Below are 21,899 nucleotides of genomic sequence, written 5' to 3' on the forward strand. Positions count from 1 at the left end.
TGTCGTGCACGTACACTCAGGGCATCCCCACAGCTGTAGACGAGTCTGCACTAGCTATGATTCCCATTTTACAGAGGAGGAAGCTGCGGCACAGAAAGGGTGACTTGTCTGAGTCCACACAGACATCCAGGCTTTAAAATGGGTTAACTAGGGTTCGGAGAGGGGGTGAGCCATAAATAGTTTAAGTGCAGGGGCCTAGAGTTAGGGGGTCTGGAGGCACTCCTGCCCTTGTGGGCCTTTCCTTCCAAAAAAAATATTTAAAATCATATTTTAGGACTATGTTGGAATAAGGATGAATCAAATCCAGACTAAATTCGTTATATATTTATTATCATTATATTCATTTTTTTCCTCTCAATTTTAAAATAAAAAATTGGGGGCTTCCCTGGTGGCGCAGTGGTTGAGAATCTGCCTGCCAATGCAGGGGACACGGGTTCGAGCCCTGGTCCGGGAAGATCCCACATGCCGTGGAGCGACTAGGCCCGTGAGCCACAGTTGCTGAGCCTGCGCGTCTGGAGCCTGTGCTCCGCAACAAGAGAGGCCGCGATAGTGAGAGGCCCGCGCACCGCGATGAAGAGTGGCCCCCACTCGCCGCAACTAGAGAAACCCCTCGCACAGAAATGAAGACCCAACACAGCCATAAATAAATAAATTAAAAAATTTAAAAAAAAAAAAAATTGGGAATTCCCTGGCAGTCCAGCAGTTAGGACTCCACGCTTTCACAGCCAAGGGCCTGGGTTCAATCCTGCAAGCTGCCGGCATGGCCAAATAAATTTTTAAAATAAAATAAAATAAATGAAAATTAAAACAATGTGTGGGCCCCTAAAAATATCATGGACCTCATGCAATGTGCCTCTTATGTCTAATGGAGAAGTCGGCCCAGTCTGGTGTCCTGATTCCCTTGCTCACTGACCCTGTGGCCTTGGCAGAGTTACTTGACCTCTCTGTGCCTCACTTTCCCTCCCTGGAATATGGGAATAAATGGCAGACTATATTATAAACGGTGATAATGAGGATGACATGAAGTAATACATGTAAAATGCTCAGCGCAATGCCTGCCATAAATGAAAATGCCCACACCGAAGATATGGGACTCACCAGCCTCCATAACTGTGAGGCTCAATTCCTTATAAACAAACAAACAAATAAATAAATCCATCCTATTGGTTCTGTTTCTGTGGAGAAACCTGAATAATATGATACACTGTCATGATAACTTATTGAATAAAATGTTTTCTCCTACAAAATAAAAATAATACTTGCATATTAAAGAAAATATTCCAAGACAACCTCTGCTAACATTTGGGTATATTTCCCTCTACCTTTTAAAAACAAAATTTTAACATAGTTGAGCTCTCCATAATTTTGTTTTTTTGCTCTTAAAATTTAACATTATAACAAATTACATTTCCTCATATTATTACAAACCTTGAAAACATAGTCTTTTCTGATTTAAAATAAAAATAATACATGCTTATTGTAGAACATTTGAAAAATACAGAAGAGTGTAAAGAATGAAAAGTCTCCTGTGATTCCACCACACACTAGTATGTTTTTGTAATACATTCTAGTCTGTTTTCTTTTCATGGATATAATATAATAATATTTATTCTACTTTTTTATATTATAATCTCATTAAATATTCTTCAAAATCTTATTTTTAGATGGCTTGTTATTCTATGAATATACCATGAGTTTTTTAGAATACATATCACCCCATTTTTTGGTTTTGTTTTTTATATCACTCTATTTTTTACATAAATTTATTTATTTTATTTATTTATTTTTGGCTGCATTGGGTCTTCATTGCTGCGCGCAGGCTTTCTCTAGCTGTGGCAAGCAGGGGCTGCTCTTCGTTGCGGTGCGCAGGCTTCTTACTGCAGTGGCTTCTCTTGTGGAGCACGGGCTCTAGGCGCGCGGGCTTCAGTAGTTGCAGCATGCGGGCTCAGTAGTTGTGGCGCATGGGCTTAGATGCTCCGTGGCATGTGGGATCTTCCCGGATTAGGGCTCGAACCCGTGTCCCCTGCATTGGCAGGCGGATTCTTAACCACTGCGCCACCAGGGAAGTCCAATATATCACTCTAGTTTTGAACTGTAAAATGTAATTTTAAACTGTAAGTATATAATATAAGCAGAGGCTCCATAAATCACTTCACCATTCCCCTCTGGTTGGACATTTAAGAAGACGCAGTAAATATTTAAAATACCAGATGATTTCTCCTTCCCACCAGTGTCCTGCAAAACTGGTCCATTTGTCCAATTTACCCCCAACCTCTTTCCTTCTGATCCCACACTCCATACTTGCTTAGCTACACTTGTCTTTGTGTGTGGGATGAATGAATGACCACAGTGGGCAATAAATTGAATGCCTGCCAGAGGATCTCAGATCTTAGACTTTATTTTATAGGCGACAAGGAATGAGCAAAGACTTTTTAATAACAGAGGACCTTAAGCAGATCAGATCTGTTTTCCAGAAAGATCAGTCTGGTAGGAAATGAACAGTAGGTGCAGAAGGGAAATGAAAAAGGCAGGAAGTCTAGGTAAGAAGTTTTTCAATTGAGAGGTGAGAGCAGTGGAAGTAGAAATGAGGAGATAGATGAGAGAAAGACATTCCAGATAAAGAAGGGACAAGGCTTGGTAATCAAAGAGGAGGGAGGAACGTGGTAGAGAGGCCACTGATAATTGAGGATGATGAAGCCATTTAAGTAAAACCCTGCCCTTATGCCCACCAACTCCTGGAAGGGCAAGCAGGCCGAGTCCACTCCCAGGAAGTTCCCCAGCCAATCACAAACATTCTCAACATCAAGACGATGATGTAAAACATCTTCGCTATTCCTGTGCTCTCTGCATTGGTACCTTCTCTCCCACTTTGCCTCCTCTTTCATCTTCTACCCCTGGCCCCCCCAGGGCCTCTGGCTCCATCGAGCCACAACCCCTTGTGATTGAGGCTAAAAAGACTTATTTCTGTCTTACCAATATTAATAGGTTCTTGTAGATCTTTGTGGCATTATTATGATAAAAGATCTGCCTTCTCATCTCCTTCCAGGGTTGAGAATGGAAAGGAGCAGAGAGAGCGCAGGGCCCAGGGAAACCTATCCTGCCACACAACCAAGAGAGGAAACACACAAAGGACCAGGTTTGAAATTCACGATGCCAATTTTCACTGGATGCATTGTTCTTTAGGTAGCACAGGCCTTGCCTGCCACAGTCAAGAGGGAGGTTTTGTTGGGCAGAGGGTGACGTTTTCTTGGCAGATGATGTCAATTGTGGTGACTGGAGCAATGCTTTTGAGTCTCGGTTTTTCTACCAGTAATGTGGCCTGAGTATTACCAGTGTTTTTGCAACTATGCCTGAAGGTAAACTTTCTCTTCAAGATCAAGTTCTGCTTCCTGATTCAAGCAGTGGTCATCTTCTCTGCCAAGAGGCTGTGTCTGGGGGGTCCTTGACCAGGTCCTCAGTTTGCCCTTATTCTTCATCAAAGTGTCTTTTGGTGTGAACCCCCTTTTCTCTGGCTTCAAGTTTCCATGAGGCAGGAGGTCCATCAAAGTAACATGTCAGCGGCTCTTGGTTCCTTCTCTTACCGTTGTCCATAGGAGGAGGAGTAACGATCTGATTGGCAGGTTTGGGAGAAGGAACTGGACATGCTCAGCTCAGTGCCTTCCTCCTTGCTTCTCTCTAGCAACACACATCTTCTTCTGCTCCTCCAAGCCGTAAGTCCAACAGGAGCAGGCTCTACCCCTGAGGCACAGGTCTGTTCCTGTCCACTGCCATCTCAAACTGGGTGGCTAAGTCTGCCTAATTCTAGGGTGAAGAATTAGAAGGCCCCTTAGTCAGACACCAAAAGCCAACGTTTTCATTATCAGCTTTATTGGTAATAAAATTTCTTTCATCTCTACCTACTTGATTCCTGTCTTCCCTTCATTTTGTTCCAAATTCAAGCAGGAAAAAGTGGCATGTTATTTACTGGGCTTTCCCCAAACCCTAACAGTCCCAGTAGAGACACATCTAAGATGCTTATAATAAAATTAGAGAATTGGACCTCCCAATAAATAGAAATAACACACATTCATTTTAAGTCTAACAACAGAGACAACATATAATTCATTATAAGCCTAGCAACAAAGTGATGGGATTTCCAAAAAAAAAGTTGTGTTCTTCCAATCTGTAGCTAAAATATTTACATGGGGCCCTGGTGATATGCAGGCAGTGGTTTACAGAGCGCAGCCTGTTCAAACCAAACAGTTGCTCTATTCCTGATTTTGGAAACTCGTCAAGGAATCAGTGTTTACTTAGACAACTTGGGCCCCAAGCAGCTCTTGTGTAGGCTGGATTCAATCCAAGGAGAAGCCATGGCTCGGGAACATTCCTTCTTCTCCCCTGACCATTAAATCACAGACCTCTCAGCTCTCCAGGGCCCTCTAGAGGGCATCCAGTCCAGCCTCTGGTCAACTGTCCAGTCCCCAGGCTGGGCTACGTAGACTTAAGTTCTGGTTTAGAACTGGCCCCTTGGCGCCCAACCTAACGAGTAATCCTGTGTGTGAATGTCTTATTCATTTAACTCCCAAAGAGAGAGTATAGGCTTGAGGGCAAAGGATTTGATGTTTAATACGTGGATGACTTGAATTAGTCTGGAGCATAATGCAAGGGGTGGGCCAGCTGTGGGAAACAGACCATGGAGAACCTAGGAAGGTCAAGTCTGAGTGTCCAGGAAACAAGATCTGCTATTTCTACCCAAAGTAAGAAAACAAGCCCAACATTATCGAAGAACAAGCACAAGCATGAGGATCAAGAATAATGCACAGGGGGGCTTCCCTGGTGGCGCAGTGGTTGAGAGTCTGTCTGCCAATGCAGGGGACGCGGGTTCGAGCCCTGGTCTGGGAAGATCCCACATGCCACGGAGCAACTAGGCCCGTGAGCCACAATTGCTAAGCCTGCGCGTCTGGAGCCTGTGCTCCACAACAAGAGAGGCCGCGATGGTGAGAGGCCCGCGCACCGCGATGAAGAGTGGCCCCCGCTTGCCGCGACTAGGGAAAGCCCTCACACAGAAACAAAGACCCAACACAGCCATAAATAAATAGATAAATAAATAAATAATTAAAAAAAAAAAAAAAGAATAACGCACAGGGATTTCCCTGGTGGCGCAGTGGTTAAGAATCCGCCTGCCAATGCAGGGGACATGGGTTCGAGCCCTGGTCCGGGAAGATCCCACATGCCGCGGAGCAACTAAGCCCGTGTGCCACAACTACTGAGTCTGCGCTCTAGAGCCCATGAGCCACAACTACTGAGCCCACGTGCCACAACACTGAAGCCCGCGCGCCTAGAGCCCATGCTCTGCAACAAGAGAAGCCACCACAATGAGAAGCCTGCGCACCGCAACAAAGAGTAGCCCCCGCTCGCCGCAACTAGAGAAAGCCCACGCGCAGCAACAAAGACCCAGTGCAGCCAAAAATAAATACATAAAAATAAATAAATTAAAAAAAAAAAGAATAATGCACAGAAAAAGCACGTGCCACTGTACCTCGGCTCTCAATATGAGATAGTATTGTTATTACTGTTCTCATTGAGATGATTTTGAAAACTAATGAGATTAGCGTGTGGGTAGGCCCAGTGCAAATAACAGTGATGGGGTTAAAGCAGTGACTGCCATTGTTTCTGTGTGCTCCATCCTTTTTTCTATTTGGTGACTGCCTTTTCTTGACCTTCCATGGTTCTAATGGAACCATCAGCCACTGCCCCTGTTGGTACAGTGGTGGACAGTGACTTAGGCCAATCTTTTCTTCCAATGTGATTGGTCCTGGGATAGGCACCTACAGCCCGTGCTCTGCAACAAGAGAAGCCACCGCAATGAGAAATGAGAAGCTCGCACACCGCAACGAAGAGTAGCCCCCTCTTGCCGCAACTAGAGAAAGTCCGCCCGCAGCAACGAAGACTGATGCAGCCAAAAATAAATAAATTAATTAATTAATTAAAAAAAAAAAGAAATGGTCTTCGGTCTAGATGCTGGAGCAGTGCTGTCTAATAGAACTTTCTGCTATGATAGGAACATTCTATATCTGTGCTGTCCACTACAATAACCACTAGCTGCATGTGGCTGTTGACCACTTGGAATATGGTCAGTGAGACCGAAGGGCTCAATTATGTATTTATTTAATTAATTTAAATCTAAATATACACATGTGGCAATGGCTACCATATTGAACAGAGCAGCTCTAGACCAAAGCACGGCATTAGCAAACACAGATGTGGGTGAGGATAATACCCAGTGCTTGCTTGGCCAGGAACATGTGCAGGAAGAGCTACAATTTATAAGTGGCAGGGGACAGGGGGACTCCAGGATTGGAGCAGTTGGTAAAGGAAAGTCATCTCTCTAGTTAGCAATTTAAAACAATGTATTCTGAAACCTAGAGATTATCATACCAAGTGAAGTAAGTCAGAGAAAGACAAATATCACATGATATCACTTATATGTAGAATCTAAAAAAAAAAAAAGATACAAAGGAACTTATTTACAAAACAGAAATAGACTAACAGACATAGACAACAAATTTATGATTACCAAAGGGGAAAGGAGGGGAAGGGATAAATTAAGGATTTGGGATTAACAGATTCACACTGTTATACATAAAATAAATAAACAACAAGGACCTACTATACAGCACAGGGAACTATATTCAATATCTTGTAATAACCTATAATGGAAAAGAATCTGAAAAAGAAAATATATGTATATATGTATACATATATATATAACTGAATCACTTTGCTGTACATCTGAAACATTGTAAATCAACTATACTTCAATGAAAAAAAAAACCAGTGCATGCTGGTGTATGTGCTCTATTGCAAAGCTACAGGACTTCAGAGAAGACTGTCTTATTAGAGTATTTTTTTAATATGTAAATTGCAAAGTAATTTAACCACATTACAGGAGATTAGTAACCAGAGGGGGGGAAAATCCCTCTAAATTCCACCACACAGTTGTGATTATATATTTCCTTTCAGTCTTTTGCACATGCTTGTTTATACTTCACATGCTCATTTATGTAGTGGACATACATTTTAAATTATAACCTCCATGGATATACATTTTGTATCCTACATTTTCCATTTATCACAAGTATTTTTCTGTGTCATCATATTCTGTGTGTAATTTTCAATAACTGCAAAATATTCTACCGGTTACACTCACTCTATATAATTCATATAACCATCCACTGATTTTTGTATTTTTTAGGATATTTCCAATTTTCTTCAGAGGGTTGGCGGGACAGGTGTCCTAAGGCACATTAACTCCCCGCACCTGCATATTTTGTGGAGCAGGAACATGAGCTTTGAAGGCAGGCAGACCTGGGTTTAGATCCTGGGCCTCCATCACTTAGTAGCTACATGACCTCTGAGAAGATCATTCATCTCCCTGAGTCTCAACTTTTTCATCTATAAAATGGGAATAATAATACCTGCCTTTCAGGTTGTTGTCAGGTATTTGTAAATTGCCTCCCACAATGCCCGGAATCTAGGAGATGTTCATGAATTATAACACTATTATAAATATTTTTAGATTATAGTTTTTTTTAGAAAGTTCAATTACGAGTAGTGTTTATAATCTAGTCAGTGTTCTGAGGACCTCTCAATTGCAAGAAATTTCCTGATTTATGCTAATGAGTCTCATGGCCCATCCCACCTGCTTGGACCAGAATCCCTGTCAACTTAGACGCTGGGACGTGGAGGCTCCCTAGGGCTTAGAGAAATGCGGGCTACGGGGAGACTCGGGGGAGGCACTGGGGGAAGCTGCAGAATGGGCTGGAGAGGTGGGCAGGAGGGGGATTTGCCTTTCACCTACTAACCAAATGCACAAGCTTCCCCTTTGGCTTTTGCTTCTCTCCAAAGCTCTTCTTTTCCCACAGCGATGGGTGACATACTGAAAATGGGGAACATCAAAGTGAGGGCGGAGGAGGAAATAAGAGTATTTACAAGATGTGCTTTCCTGCCAGAGCTGGCCGCCCCGGGGTGACAGGTAAGGCACTAAAATATAGGGAATTCTGTCCCTCTGAGGACTTCTAGTCCTGCCTGAGCTACCGTGAGCAAATTCTTAAGCCTCTGTGAGTTGGGCTTTCCTTGTTGATTAAGTGGGGATAGAATAATAATGCCCACACGGAATTGAGAAGCTCCAATAAGAAAGAAACAATAGGGCTTCCCTGGTGGCGCAGTGGTTGAGAATCTGCCTGCCAATGCAGGGGACACGGGTTCGAGCGCTGGTCTGGGAAGATCCCACATGCCACGGAGCAACTGTGCCCGTGAACCACAACTACTGAGCCTGCGCGTCTGGAGCCTGTGCTCCGCAATAAGAGAGGCCGCGATAATGAGAGGCCCGCGCACCGCGATGAAGAGTGGCCCCCGCTCGCCGCAACTAGAGAAAGCCCTCGCACAGAAACGAAGACCCAACACAGCCAAAAGTAAATAAATAAATAAATTTATTAAAAAAAAATAAAAGAAACAATAGTGCCCAGTCCTCAAGCGTGGAGCACCTGCTAAGTACCAGGTGCCAGGTGGGGCGATTCACACCCATCACCTCTTCCATCAGTCACAACAGTCCCCAAAGGCTGGTGGTGTTATTTCCACTTTACAAGGAGGAAATCAGGGCTCTGAAAGGTGAAGGCCCGTGCTCACCGCAGTGCACCTCCCTGCTTTGTAAACTGTAAGGCCCTGGACGGTTGTAATCTGTTGTTATGACCCTCTAGAGGTCTTCTTAGCTCATTCCCTGGAGAGTTTTGCTAGAAAGTTCTTCAGGAGGATTGCAGAGTACATTGAACAAACTGATTTGACATGTATATGTTGGGCACCTACTGTGTGCTAGGTATTGTTGTGGAGACTCAGCAGTGAATGCCACGGATAAATTATCCTCCAAGAGTATACATTTTTGTGTGAGAAGGCTGACGGATTAAAAAACAAACAAGTAGGGAATTACCTGGTAGTCCAGTGGTTAGGGTCCCGCGCTTCCACTGCAGGGGGCACCGGTTCGATCCCTGGTCGGGGAACTAAGATCCCGCATGCCGTGTGTCACAGCCAAACAAACAAACAAGTGTATAATATGCCCTGTGATGATAAGTTCTGGGAAGAAAAATAAAACGGAAGGGTGATTTTATGTCCAATGGTCAGAGCAGGCTCTGTGATGACAGCTGTGCTCACCCCTCAGATATTAGGGTCTACAAGGGTGTCATCTCCATAAGGACAGAGCCCTGGGATCTCATTCGTCCCTGTAGCCCCAGTCCCCAGAAGTAGTCCTGGTTCCCCATAGGTGGTGAATAAATATTGATCGAATGAGTGAATAAACAAACTGCCATCATCTCAGACCTGCTGGAGAAATGTCCACGGCAGGGTAGGCACGGGGTTTTGGATTCAGTTCCTATCAGCTGACACTCATGGAGAACCTTCTGTGTGCCAGGCATTGTTCCAGCCTCCGTGGCCGCAGAACAACCCTTTCCTTTGAAGATCTTCGCTAGAGATGATGGTGGAGCTTGCAATCTAGGAGTCTAGAAGAGAAGGAAGCGAAAAGAATAAGGGGAGAGCAAGGGGTTAAGTGCAAAGAGTAAGAGTTTCAGGGTCAGGAAGGAGTTCAGCAACTGTATTGCCTGACTTTTTTTTTTTTTTTTAGTGCAAAAAATAGCTAGTTCTGCTTTTCGGACTGAAGCTGGCTGAGTCAGGGGTTCAAAGAGAAGAGCATGAGGATGGGAGTGGCAGTTGTCATCTGCAGCAGATGCTAATGCCCCAGAGACAGATTTGTGGACTTGAAGATGCTTCCCTCCACCCCCTCTGGCCCAGGAATCAAGGTCAGGGGCAGACAACCAAGCTCAGTTCCCTGGGGTCCCCATCCCAGCCTCTCAACCAGGCCAGCCCTTCCCGAGAACATCACCCTTGTTCCACCCTTGGACTCTACATCAGGCTCAGCAGTCTCAGAGGCCAAGGGTGTGAGAAGAATCATCCCAGCATGTGTTATGAACCATTATTTCCATTCCTTTGGCTGTGCTTTCTCCTGAGCCCCGAAGACACTAGGTCAGTGCTGCTTTCAGCCCAAACGTCTGACGTGCCAGGCCTTTGTTCGGCCTCACAAAAGAAGGGGATGATTATTAAAAGAACAGACCTTGTATTCCATATTTACCCCAGATGACATTGCCTTGATCCCTAAAATAACTCCAGATCGCCTGGGTGGAACTTGCTCGTTCTTTTTCATCTTGCTATTTTGCAACTGTTTATGGAGACCATCACCATAGTGATATTATCAGAGCAGGTCAAATGAAACTCCAAACCCTTGGGTTGTTATTGGTTTTCCTTTGTACCTTGGAACATGACTTTTTCACCCTAGACCAGCTCTTTCATTTCTTTTAAGCACTTTTCTCAGCTCCAAGTCAGCAGCAGCACTTTCTAACTGATTCCCAGCAGTTAAAACCACAGAGGTGGTCCACGCTGAGATGAGGGATGGAAGTACTTGGGCTGAGTTTCCAAACTGGAAACCATATTTACCAGAAATCTCCTTTTCTTCGGATAAAACTTGGGTCAAAGTTTCAGAGTATTCAAAGAGGCACTAAATAAACTAAAAGTCTAAAGAACCTTCAGTGTTTGGTCCAAGGAACATGGCTATAGAGTTCAACAAATAAACACAGCTGGCGTGGGGAGAGCCTTTAGCAAATACTTATCTTCTTGATTATTTTTTTCATAACCATCATCTTGGCCAACAGCCTTTATTGTAGCATTCTCATACATTGCTGGTGGGAGTGTGAATTTGTAGGACTTTTCTAATAGAAAACTTGGCAATGGTTAGGAAAAGCCTGGATAGTGTGCTCTTTCTGTGAAGCAAACTTCTACTTGTGGGTTCTAAGAAAATAATTAGGGATGTGAGCAGAGGAATACATATGAAGATGTTTGTTGCTAATAATGGTGGAAGAATGGAAATAACCAAACTGTACAATACAAAGGGATTGCTTTAAAAAAATCACCATCTATCCATACGATGGATACTAAACTAGAATTACAAATTGTGCCACAGGAGAATCTTTAATACATGTAAAACATTCATGATATGTTCTCAGGTAAGAAAAAACAGGTAACAAGAATGTGCATGCAGTATGATCCCATTTTTGTAAAACATGTATGTATATGGAAAGGAAAAAGATTAGAAGGATAGGTTCTAAAAAGATGGCAGTGATTATTCCTTGGATAATTTTCTGGTTTTGCTGTTGTATCTATAATTTTTACAATGAGCATGTATTTCCGTAGTCAGATGTTTAAAAAGCTATTTTGAAGAAGAATAAGCCACTGTGCCTTTAAAATCACCTCTGGGGACTTCCCTGGTGCTCCAGTGGTTAAGACTCTGCACTCCCAATGCAGGGGGCCTGGCTTCCATCCCTGGTCAGGGAACTAGATCCTGCACGCGGCAATGAAGATCCCGCGTGCCGCAACTAAGACCCGGCGCAGCCAAATAAATAAATATTTACATATTTAAAATCACCTCTGATGGATTTTGTGGGCAGAAACAGACTCTTATTCCAGGAGCCTCCTTACATAAAGCTCATAAGATAGAAAGTGCTCAATGATCTCTTATTGTGGTTGAAGATAATGAATGAATTGTATGGTACCTGGGACCGATAAATATTTAGCAACCATGGGTTTTCGGCCTATTTAGAGTTTAAGGTCAAAAATATACAAGGCTGACATAACCAGGCATAAAACACACACACAATGTAGTAAGACCGGCAAATGTATTTACGAAATACCAAGAACCGTCTGATGTTCCGTAACAGCAGTGAGGATTGTTGGGGGCAGGGGAGGGGACCATCCATAAAATCAAAGAGCACATGATATGCCACCAATTTATTGCCTGTCTTATTTAAACCTCATGACAATTGTACATGGTAGGTATCATACACCCATTTTACAGATGTGGAAACTAGAATATGGAGGTTCAGTCACCTGCTCTCTCACCATTGCAGAGAGATAGAAGATGCAATTATTCAGCTAGAAGAGGCGTGGAGCCCAGCTTATGACTGGAATGGGTGGGACAGGAAGGAAGGAGTACAAGGAGAAGGAAGACCTATATACCTCTATGGCATGGTCCCCAAAGGCTTCTACCAGACTGGTAAACATTTAGGTTGCAGGCTGGAGAAAATAATAATTTTAGCTACCCTCCTTTGAGTACCTGGGCACGATGTCAATATAAAAATGAAGATTACAGGATGTCATTGTATCCAACCTCACTGGCTTGTGGGAAGCGGTAGATGTGCTGCAGGAATATGTAGCACAAATATGCCAGGGAGTAAATTACACAGAATCCTAGAGTCTGTCATCATTATGATCATCACTCAAAACATCTAAACACCTCCTTGTCTGGGGTAATGTGGAGAAGTGAAAAAAAGGATAGGCTTTTTGGATCAGACAAAACTCCAGTCAAATCCTGGCTCACCTTTCTGTAGTGATGTGACCTCTGTCCATCTTCACTGGCTCCACCTTGAGGTACCTGTGGAACCTTAACACATTCATGGAAATCCTGCTTCAATATTATCATCCCAATCATTTTCTGCTATGTTGGAAGCTATCATGGGTAGCTTTTTAGACCTGTATTAGTCAGGGGAGTGCTAGCTGCTGAAACAACCTTCAGTGCTTAGTGGCTTACAGCAAAGGTTTATTTTCCCCCTAGGATACAGTCTGACTGGATGTTTTCAGTAGACTCTCCTGAATGGAATACAGGCTTCCTCCAACTTGGAGCCTCTGCATTCGGCTGGCTGATGAACAGAGAGAGAGGGAGAGTACGGGGTAGGTCCCAAGGGGCATTTGATGGTCATACCTGGAGGTGGCCCATTTCACTTCCTCCCACATTCCATTCGTCACAGCCCCATCACATGACCACAACCTAACTCAAGGGAGGCTAGGAAATGTAGACAGTGCTTGAGCCCAGGAAGAGGAAATGGAAAAGGTGACCCTGTAGCTTGGCAGTGCTACATACCTGTAGCAATCACGAGTAGTGTGGGGCAGAGAACAAAAGGTCATCAAGATAAAGCCTAACAGAACTGCCATGCCAGTTGTCCAGGCAATGCTGCCTGACAGAGAGATATCTCTGGTGATCAGAGTTTTCTCATACAGGTTTTAAACTGGGCCAGATCTTACAGGATCTCAGACCAAGTATGTCTGATCCTATCTGGCAGTTTTAAGCTATAAAGAAGGTAGCACGATGAATATTAGAAATGGGTCCCATCACGACTGGCATTGCTCTGCGCTGAACCACCCGTCCCACCATGCCCTGCACTTTTCCCCTGTGCATTTGGCTCTCAGTGTGCCTACCTTTAGACTTGGTGGTTCATTTTCTCCACTTAGTCACTTTACCTACCAGACTGAATACTTGCCATCACTCCTCTGCCTTTGGCCTTTGCTTTCCTTTCTGGCCCAAATATGGAGTCTTTCTGACTACAGTGGCATTGATTGCCTTAGATAAATAGGTCACCATGTCTAGCCTGGTCAGAGGCGTTAACAGCCTCAACAAGGTCCTCGTATGCTCTGCACTCCAATGGTTCACTTGAACAAAAAATAAAGCTGAATGAAAATAAAAACAAAAATAAACAAATGGGATCTAATTAAACTCAAAGCTTTTGCACAGTAAAGGAAACCATAAACAAAACAAAAAACAACCCTCAGAATGGGAGAAAATATTTTCAAATTAAGCAACTGACAAGAGATTAATCTCCAAAATATACAAACTTCTCATGCAGCTCAATATCAAAAAAAAAAAATAACCCAATCAAGAAATGGGCAGAAGACCTAAATAGATATTTCTCCAAAGAAGATATACAGATGGCCAAAAAGCACATGAAAAGATGCTCAACATCACTAATTAGAGAATGAGGTATCACCTCACACAGGTCAGAATGGCCATCATTAAAAAACCTACAAACAGTAAATGCTGGAGAGGGTGTGGAGAAAAGGGAACCCTCCTACACTGTTGGTGGGAATGTAAATTGGAACAGCCACTATGGAGAACAGTACGGAGGTTCCTTAAAAAACTAAAAATAGAGCTACCATATGACCCAGCAATCCCACTACTGGGCACATACCCAGAGAAAACCATAATTCAAAAAGACACATGCACCCCAATGTTCATTGCAGCACTATTTACAATAGCCAGGACATGGAAGCAACCTAAATGCCCATCGACAGACGAATGGATAAAGATGTGGTACATATATACAATGGAATATTACTAGGCCATAAAAAGGAACGAAATTGGGTCATTTGTAGAGACGTGGATGGATCTAGAGACTGTCATACAGAGTGAAGTTAAGTCAGAAAGAGAAAAACAAATATCGTATATTAACGCATATATGTGGAACCTAGAAAAATGGTACAGATGAACCAGTTTGCAGGGCAGAAACAGAGACACAGATGCAGAGAACAATGGGCTTCATTCATAGAGCACCATATTCCAGCTCTGTCCTAATTGTTTGTGATGTGACTCATGGTCCCTGCCTCAAGGAGCCCAGAGAGTAGTAGGGGCAAATTACAAGTGAAAAGGTGTACCTAGTACAGCATTTCCACGGAAACACAAAGAAAGAAGCCCCAAACTCAGCTTTTGAGGGGACAGGCAGAAAATACTGCATGAAGGAAGAGGTGACCATTCTTCTGAGTCTGAAGGGTTAGCCTTAGATGCATTGTAGAGGTCATCCCAAGCCTAGTGAGCAGCTGGTCGGCCGGCATAATAAACTAAATATGACTTCTCCCAAATATGCATATTAAAGCTCCAACAGCTGGCCCACATTTGAGAAGCTGTTCTCTAACTCTGAGCAAGACCTCGCAGATGGTCAGGATACAAATACTTCTAGTCCAGCAGAAGGCAGCTGTGAGTTCTCCCAGGTACCTATTAGAAAAGCAAAAACAGGACTTCCCTGGTGGCGCAGTGGTTAAGAATCCGCCTGCCAATGCAAGGGACAGGGATTCGAACCTTGGTCCGGGAAGATCCCACATGCCACGGAGCAACTAAGCCCGTGTGCCACAACTACTGAGCCTGCGCTCTAGAGCCTGCGAGCCACAACGACTGAAGCCCACGCGCCTAGAGCCCCTGCTCCGCAACAAGAGAAGCCACCGCAATGAGAAGCCTGTGCGCCGCAACGAAGAGTAGCCCCCGCTCGCCGCAACTAGAGAAAGCCCATGCGCAGCAACGAAGACCCAATGCAGCCCAAACTAAAAATAAATTAATTAAAAAAAAAAAAAAAAAAGAAAAGCAAAAACAAAAGCCCTGAGAGGATGTCTAACCTCAGACAAAGCATCCCCTTGGCACTGATGACTTTGGGGTGTGTTTTTGTTTGTTTTTTGAATTTTAGAATTTTATTTATTTATTTTATATAGCAGGTTCTTATTAGTTATCCATTTTATACATATTAGTGTATATATGTCAATCCCAATCTCCCAATTCATCACACCACCGCCCTGCCACTTTCCCCCCTTGGTGTCCATACGTTTGTTCTCTACATATGTGTCTCTATGGGGTGTGTTTAAAAGAAGTGGAGTGCTAGTGGTCTGTCTCCCTCCACCTTCTTGCTACGTGTTCTTTCAGGATGCTGCGGGTGGGAAAAGTTGATCTTAGTGGTCTAGCCGAGGCTGCCTCCTTTGCAAACCACACAGTGTTCTGTCTACAGAGGAAATCAGCATTTTGGGGGCCTGTACTCAGTCCTGCTTAGGGTTCCAATGATGAGAAATTTCTGAGACCCAAAAGGAGCCTGTTTTGATAATTTGCATGAGCTTACCCAGAATGCATGCTTGTAGTGACCATCTGTTTTTTTTTTTTCTGCTCTTCAGCCTCCCTTTCTCCTTCTTTTGTGAATAGTACCCTGCTTCCCCTCCCCATTACGTGGGAAACAGCTCCCCTCCCCCATTACGGGGTCTCCATCCCTGCCAGCTCCAGGAGTGGGGACGTGACTGAGGCCTGCTGGTAACTGAGGCCGTGAGCGTCAATGAAATTGTCTAAGGAGAAGCCGCAAAGTCAGAGGAAGAGAGAACCCCATCATTTAGGGGTTGCGTAGAAGAGGATAAGTCTGCAAAGAACGGAGAAGGAGCAGTCAGAGAGGTAGGACTGAGACCAGGAGAGTCACGCGATGTCATGGAAGCCTGTGGACCAGAGTGCTTTAAGGAGGAAGAAGTGACCAATAGTGTCAAGTACTCCTGCGGAGTCAAAGGAGCTGACGATTGAAACATGTCCATGCGCTTTTCGACATGGAGGTAGGGGTGACCTGAGGGTCATTTCTGTGGAGGAGGGATGGAATAGAAGGGGGAGTAGAAGTGGAGAGAGGAAATACTGACAATTCTGTAGCTGAGAAAGACAGGAGATAGGGTGGTGGGCTAGAGGGATCCATGTAGGCTTTTTCCTTCTTTCTCTTTCTTCCTTTTTTTTAACATATGAGACACTTATGCATGTTTAAAACCACAGTAATCATCTAGTTGAGAGGGAGTAATTCAACAATCTGGGGAGAGATGGGATAATTGAGGTTCCTGAAAAAAACAGAATCCCCGAGTAGGAATATTGTTTACTGCATTTCCCACATTTACCTGATGGACCATCCCCCTTCAGGCAGAGTTTAATTAGTGTTCTACAGGGAGCACTGTGGCCCAAATTAGGTCAAGGGCCTATCCTCAAACCAAGGCCACACTTTGGCTTCAGTCAATCAGGATCCTGTCCTCAGGAGCTGGGGGTGGGCTCAACTCCACGCAAACTAAACATCTGAGAATGAGGAAGGGATAAGTTGTAGAAAAGACCACTAACCCGGCTGAAGATGGGGAAGATGGAATTACCAGGTGACGTATCTTCCCTCCTGGTACTCTTCCTAATGAAGATCCTTACATTGAATCCCACTAGAACTTTAGTATATGGAGGTAGAATGTTCAAGGAATATGGTCAATAAAATTAAAAAAAGAAAAAAAGTAAATCAACTATACTTCAATAAAATTTTTAAAAACAGATATGGTTTAAACCCCTTGTCTGTAGAATTCAGTGTAGTGAGGGGTCAAAAGTTGGCTAATTCTAGGGTTCTTTCCTATCTCCAGACACACAGTAAAACATCTAAAACCACTGTTAGTAATCTGAGAAGATCCCCACCTCAGGGAGCACGCTCTGGCCTGTTAAAATCAGAGGTGATTTAGGAGCTAAACAAGCCCCAGCCCCCTGGAATGATTGTGCATTTATTAACCCAACAGTTCCAGCTGTGGAGACTTAACTGAAGGAGGAAAGATAGAAACCATGTTGGGCAAATGTCTGGGTAATGCCCACTTTACGCGTCTTATATTAGCTGATGAGCATCACAAAAGATTCAGCGTATGGTGGAAGGTTGACTTGAGTCTCCGAGGTCCTCAAGATTGCTTCTTCCTTCCTCGGGTGATGGTACTATTTGGTGTGGGACTTCCTCCCACCCTGCCTCAATTCAGCAAACACTCATGGGCACCTACTATGTGCAAGTTGCCATGCTGTGTGCTGCTATGTACTGTAGTAACATCGTCTTTTGCTGTTTACAAAGCACTTTCCTACATATGATCTCAATTTAGTGATTCTGAGAATTGACTTTGAGTCAGAAAGACCAAAGTGAGGATGGGTTCATCCACTTATTTTTTTTTAAAGGTTTTTATTTTTATTTTTTTGGCTGAGCCATGAAGCTTGCAGGAACTAAGGTTCCCTGACCAGGGATTGAACCCGCGCCCTCAGCAGTGAAAGCACCGAGTCCTAACCACTGGACCGCCAGGGAATTCCCTGTCCACTTATTATCTGTGTGAACTTAGGCAAGTCATTTGTCTAAGCTTCAACTTCCTCTTCTAAAGAATGGTAATAATAGGAATTCCTAGTGCAAAGGACTGTTGGGAAGACTCAGTGAGATAATACAAGAAAAGAGCTTAGCACATAGTAAGCACTCAATTAAAAGTTGCCACTACTTTATTATTCATTCTTGGTCCACTTTTCACGCAATAATCCTATGATGCGGATGCTATTATCTTATTTCACAGACCTTCACTGAACACCTATTATGTTCCAGGTGCTGAAGACCCACAGTGACTATAAGAGCATTTAGATACAGAAAAGAAGGGACCCCAGAACTGAGTCTTCAGCAAAGGAAGTGGAGGCATCAAAGGGAACTCAGAGGAACCCTGAGTCCCAAGAGAGGTGTAACAAGGAGGAGAGCGGCCAACTGTAATAATGTCAAGAGGTCAGGGACTTACCTGGTGGTCCAGTGGCTAAGACTCCGCGCTCCCAGTGCAGGGGGCCCGGGTTCGATACCTGGTCGTCTAACTAAGATCCTGCATGCCGCAACTAAAGATCCTGCACGCGGCAATGAAGATCCCACGTGCCACAACTAAGACCTGGCACAGCCAAATAAATATTAAAAAAAATAATAATACCAAGAGGTCAGCAGTAAGACAAGGCCCCGAAGTGACCACTGGCTTCTGCAACATGGAGTTTCCAAATCGACAGGTGGAGGCAGAAACTCGAGCCAGACTGATTTAAGGAGAAACCGGAGCTGATGTGGAAACAGCCACTGCAGAGAACTCACACGAGGTTTTGATGCTAAGGGGAGCAAATAAATGGGGGAGGTGGCTGGAGGGAGATGTGGGATCAAAGAGATTTTTGTTGTTAAAAACATTTTTTTAGAATATTGGGACATTTTTTAAAGCAGGTGGGAATCATCCAGGACGGGGGAGAAATGAGTGACTAAGGAAGGGAATCCAGAGTAAGGAACTAGAAGTATATTCAATAGCCTGTGATGAACCATAATGGAAAAGAATGTATATGTATGTACAATGAAGTCACTTTGCTGTACAGCAGAAATTAACACAACATTGAAAATCACCTATACGTAAATAAAATAAATTTTTAAAAAAGCACAGGGAACTATATTCAGTATCTTATCATAACCTGTAATGGAAAAGAATTGAAAAAAAGGCATATATATATACATATAAGTGAATCACTTTGCTGTACATCTGAAACTAACACAATATTGTAAACCAACGATACTTCAATTAAAAAAAGCAAGCAGGGAAGGCAGAAAACCTGGGCAAGATGCAGAATTTTTGGTAGAGGAGAGGGTTCCTGTCTGACTCTATCATGTCTGTGAAGCATGAGGCAAGCTCATCTGCTTAGAGTGAAGGATGAGAAGGGGACAAAGGAAGACGATTGAAAAATCATCCTTGTAGAGTGTGGGGAATTGAATACATCAGGAAAATACAGTAGGAAGGCTAGGCAGGACTGAGGGTTCAGTTGAAATTCATGGACATCAACTTAAAGTGACATCTGCCAGTTTTAATTTTCCAGCAATATTCAGATATTCTGAGACAGGTAAAGAGTAGGGGAAGAGCTTTGTTTAACTAGAGCTGGGCAAGCTAGAAGAAAAGAGAGGGGCAAAGGGGTTATGAGGTTTTGCAAGGAAGTGAGTATATTGATTATGACTGAGTGGGTGAGGAGGGAAGTGAGCACCAGTGGGAAAATAAATGCAAAAATCTGGCAGAGTCAAAAGATTTGCAGGTCTGGATGAGGTTGAAGAAATGCTTGTGTGTGATACTGCAGTAAAGATGTTAAAGTCAGATTTGAGATTCTGTGATTGTGTTTTCTGAGATAGTGCAATTCCTGGTGAGAATAAGTCTGCTTTAAGACCATGGGAGTGGGCATTTGGGGGCGGGGGTACTCAATGGTGGGGAAGAAATCGGTGAGAAGTCAATAAGATTTCTCATGAAAGGGAACCCTCCTACACTGTTGGTGGTAATGTAAATTGGGGCAGCCATTATGGAAAAAAGTATGGAGGTTCCTTCAAAAACTAGAACTAGAATTACCACATGATCCAGCAATCCCACTACTGGGCAGATATCCAGAGAAAACTGTAATTTGAAAAGATACATGCACCCCAATGTTCATAGCAGCACTATTCACAAAAGCCAAGACATGGAAGCAACATAAATGTCCATCGACAGATGAATGGATAAAGAAGATCTGGTACACACACACACACACACACACACACACACACACACACACACTGGAATATTATTCAGCCACCAAAAAAAACAAGGGACTTCCCTGGCAGTCCAGTGGTTAAGACTCTGCACTTCCACTGCAGGGGGCTCGGGTTGGATCCCTGGTCGGGGAACTAAGATCTTGCATGCTGTGTGGCACGGCCAAAAAAAAAAAGAACAAAATAATGTCATTTGCAGCAGCAATATGGATGGACCTAGAGATTATCCTACTAAGTGAAGTAAGTCAGACAGAGGAAGACAAATGCCATATAATATCACTTGTACGTGGAATCTGAAACATGATACAAATGAACTTATTTACAATAGAAACAGACTCACAGAGAAAACAAACTCATGGTTACCAAAAGGGAAAGGGGTGGAGAGATAAACTAGGAGTTTGGGATTAGCAGATACAAACTACTATATATAAAATAAACAACAAGGTCCTACTGTATAGCACAGGGAACTACATTCAATATCTTGTAATACACTCTAATGAAAAAGAATACCTATGTGTGTAACTGAATCACTTTGCTGTACACCAGAAGCTAACACAACATTGTAAATCAGCTTCACTTCAATCAAAAATAAAGAGAAAAATAAGATATCTCATGGATTATGCTTACGGATGCTCAAGTCATAAAGTAAGGTGCAGGAGGGGAGGTGGAGGTCAGTTCATGAGAAAAAGGAGGGGTGGCAGTTTGAAAAATATGATAGTATGAACTTCAAGGAGATTAGGTTTTGGAAAGAGGAAAGAAGAAACAGTACTAAAAATATTAATGGCGTTTGCCTCCTACCCACAGGCCCTCAAAGGCAGCTGTGTTTAATGCCACATGCCTCCATGCTCACAGCAACAGTTGACTGGTCAAGGGGTGGGATCTGACCTGTGGGCAGCCAATCTGTGGGCTGGCCAGTGACCCGTCCAATGAGATGTCATCATTAAAAGATGAGATGAGTTAACTGGATTCTGTCTTGGGATTTGAACTATGAAACACAAAAGAATCTGCCAGTTAATAGAATGAGCTGATGCAGAGAATAAAGGAGGGACAAGGTCACCAGGATGAACCCCATGCAGGCTGAAATGTTGAGGGAATAGGGCTATAAGCAAGCTGAGGATGCCAGACAGTCAAGAATGCAGCAGATGCATCAAAAGCAGCAGAAATGGGGATGTGTGAGAGAGATGGAGTAACTAACCTGTCTCTGAGTTCTGGGTTGGTCCTGAGCCTGCTTATTATGTGGGAACTTAATTTTTAAAGGTTTTTGAGGAGGGGAGCAACAAAATCAGACCTGGGGTTATGAGTGTGGGCTCTGGTCCCAGACTGCCTGGCTTTGAAAAAATTAGCTGTGTGATCTCAGGCAGGTTACTTAACCTCTCTGTGCCTCAGTTTCCTCATCTGTAAAATAGAAATGACAGCACTGCCCTCATAGGGTTGTAAGGAGGATTAAATGAGAAAATACAGGTAATGCATTTTGAATAGCAAGACTCCCTTTCAATCTTATTTTCTTCAATTAAACAGTTCAAATGTCACTTCTTTCACAAAACTTTCCTTCATGCTTTTATCTCTTAGCTTCCAGGAAGGACACCACCTTCTCGTGGTCTTCTTCCTTCCTCCTAGGTCACTACTCCTTCTTAGGCTCCTTGCTGGTTCCTCTTTCTCTTCTTGACCTCTTTTCTCTACGTTGATCTCCTAAGTGAGCTCACCTAGGTGTCTCGTGCTTTTAAGTACCTCAAAATATCATTTATTAGCTGACAGTTCTCATAAATTTATCACCAACTCCAAACTTTCGTATCTGATTACTTGACATCTCTATTTAAATCTCCAAAAGACATCTCAAACATAACTTGCCCCAAACTGACTGTTACCAGCTCCTCC

The 21,899-nt window shown here is 43.5% G+C and overlaps 1 long non-coding RNA gene across 12 annotated transcripts in view; it reads right to left on the reverse strand.

Moving 5' to 3' along the window:
- Positions 1-21,899, reverse strand: part of LOC309633907 — a 29,985-nt gene that overhangs the window by 6,333 nt on the left and 1,753 nt on the right. For 3 of the 12 annotated variants that reach the window (XR_014247760.1, XR_014247761.1, XR_014247763.1), the window contains exons 2-3: positions 9,352-21,009; positions 8,966-9,108 (exon numbers count right to left, since the gene is read on the reverse strand). This is a non-coding gene — a long non-coding RNA (uncharacterized lncRNA). Of the gene's footprint in view, positions 1-66; positions 2,093-2,143; positions 3,802-5,971; positions 7,919-8,965; positions 9,109-9,351; positions 21,010-21,899 lie in introns of those variants that run through there. The other 9 variants (XR_014247757.1, XR_014247758.1, XR_014247759.1 and 6 more) reach the window with 9 other exon arrangements.

This window comes from Balaenoptera borealis (genome assembly GCF_965194805.1).
Source record: "Balaenoptera borealis genome assembly, chromosome: 1".
In the NCBI taxonomy this organism is placed as follows: Eukaryota; Metazoa; Chordata; class Mammalia; order Artiodactyla; family Balaenopteridae; genus Balaenoptera; species Balaenoptera borealis.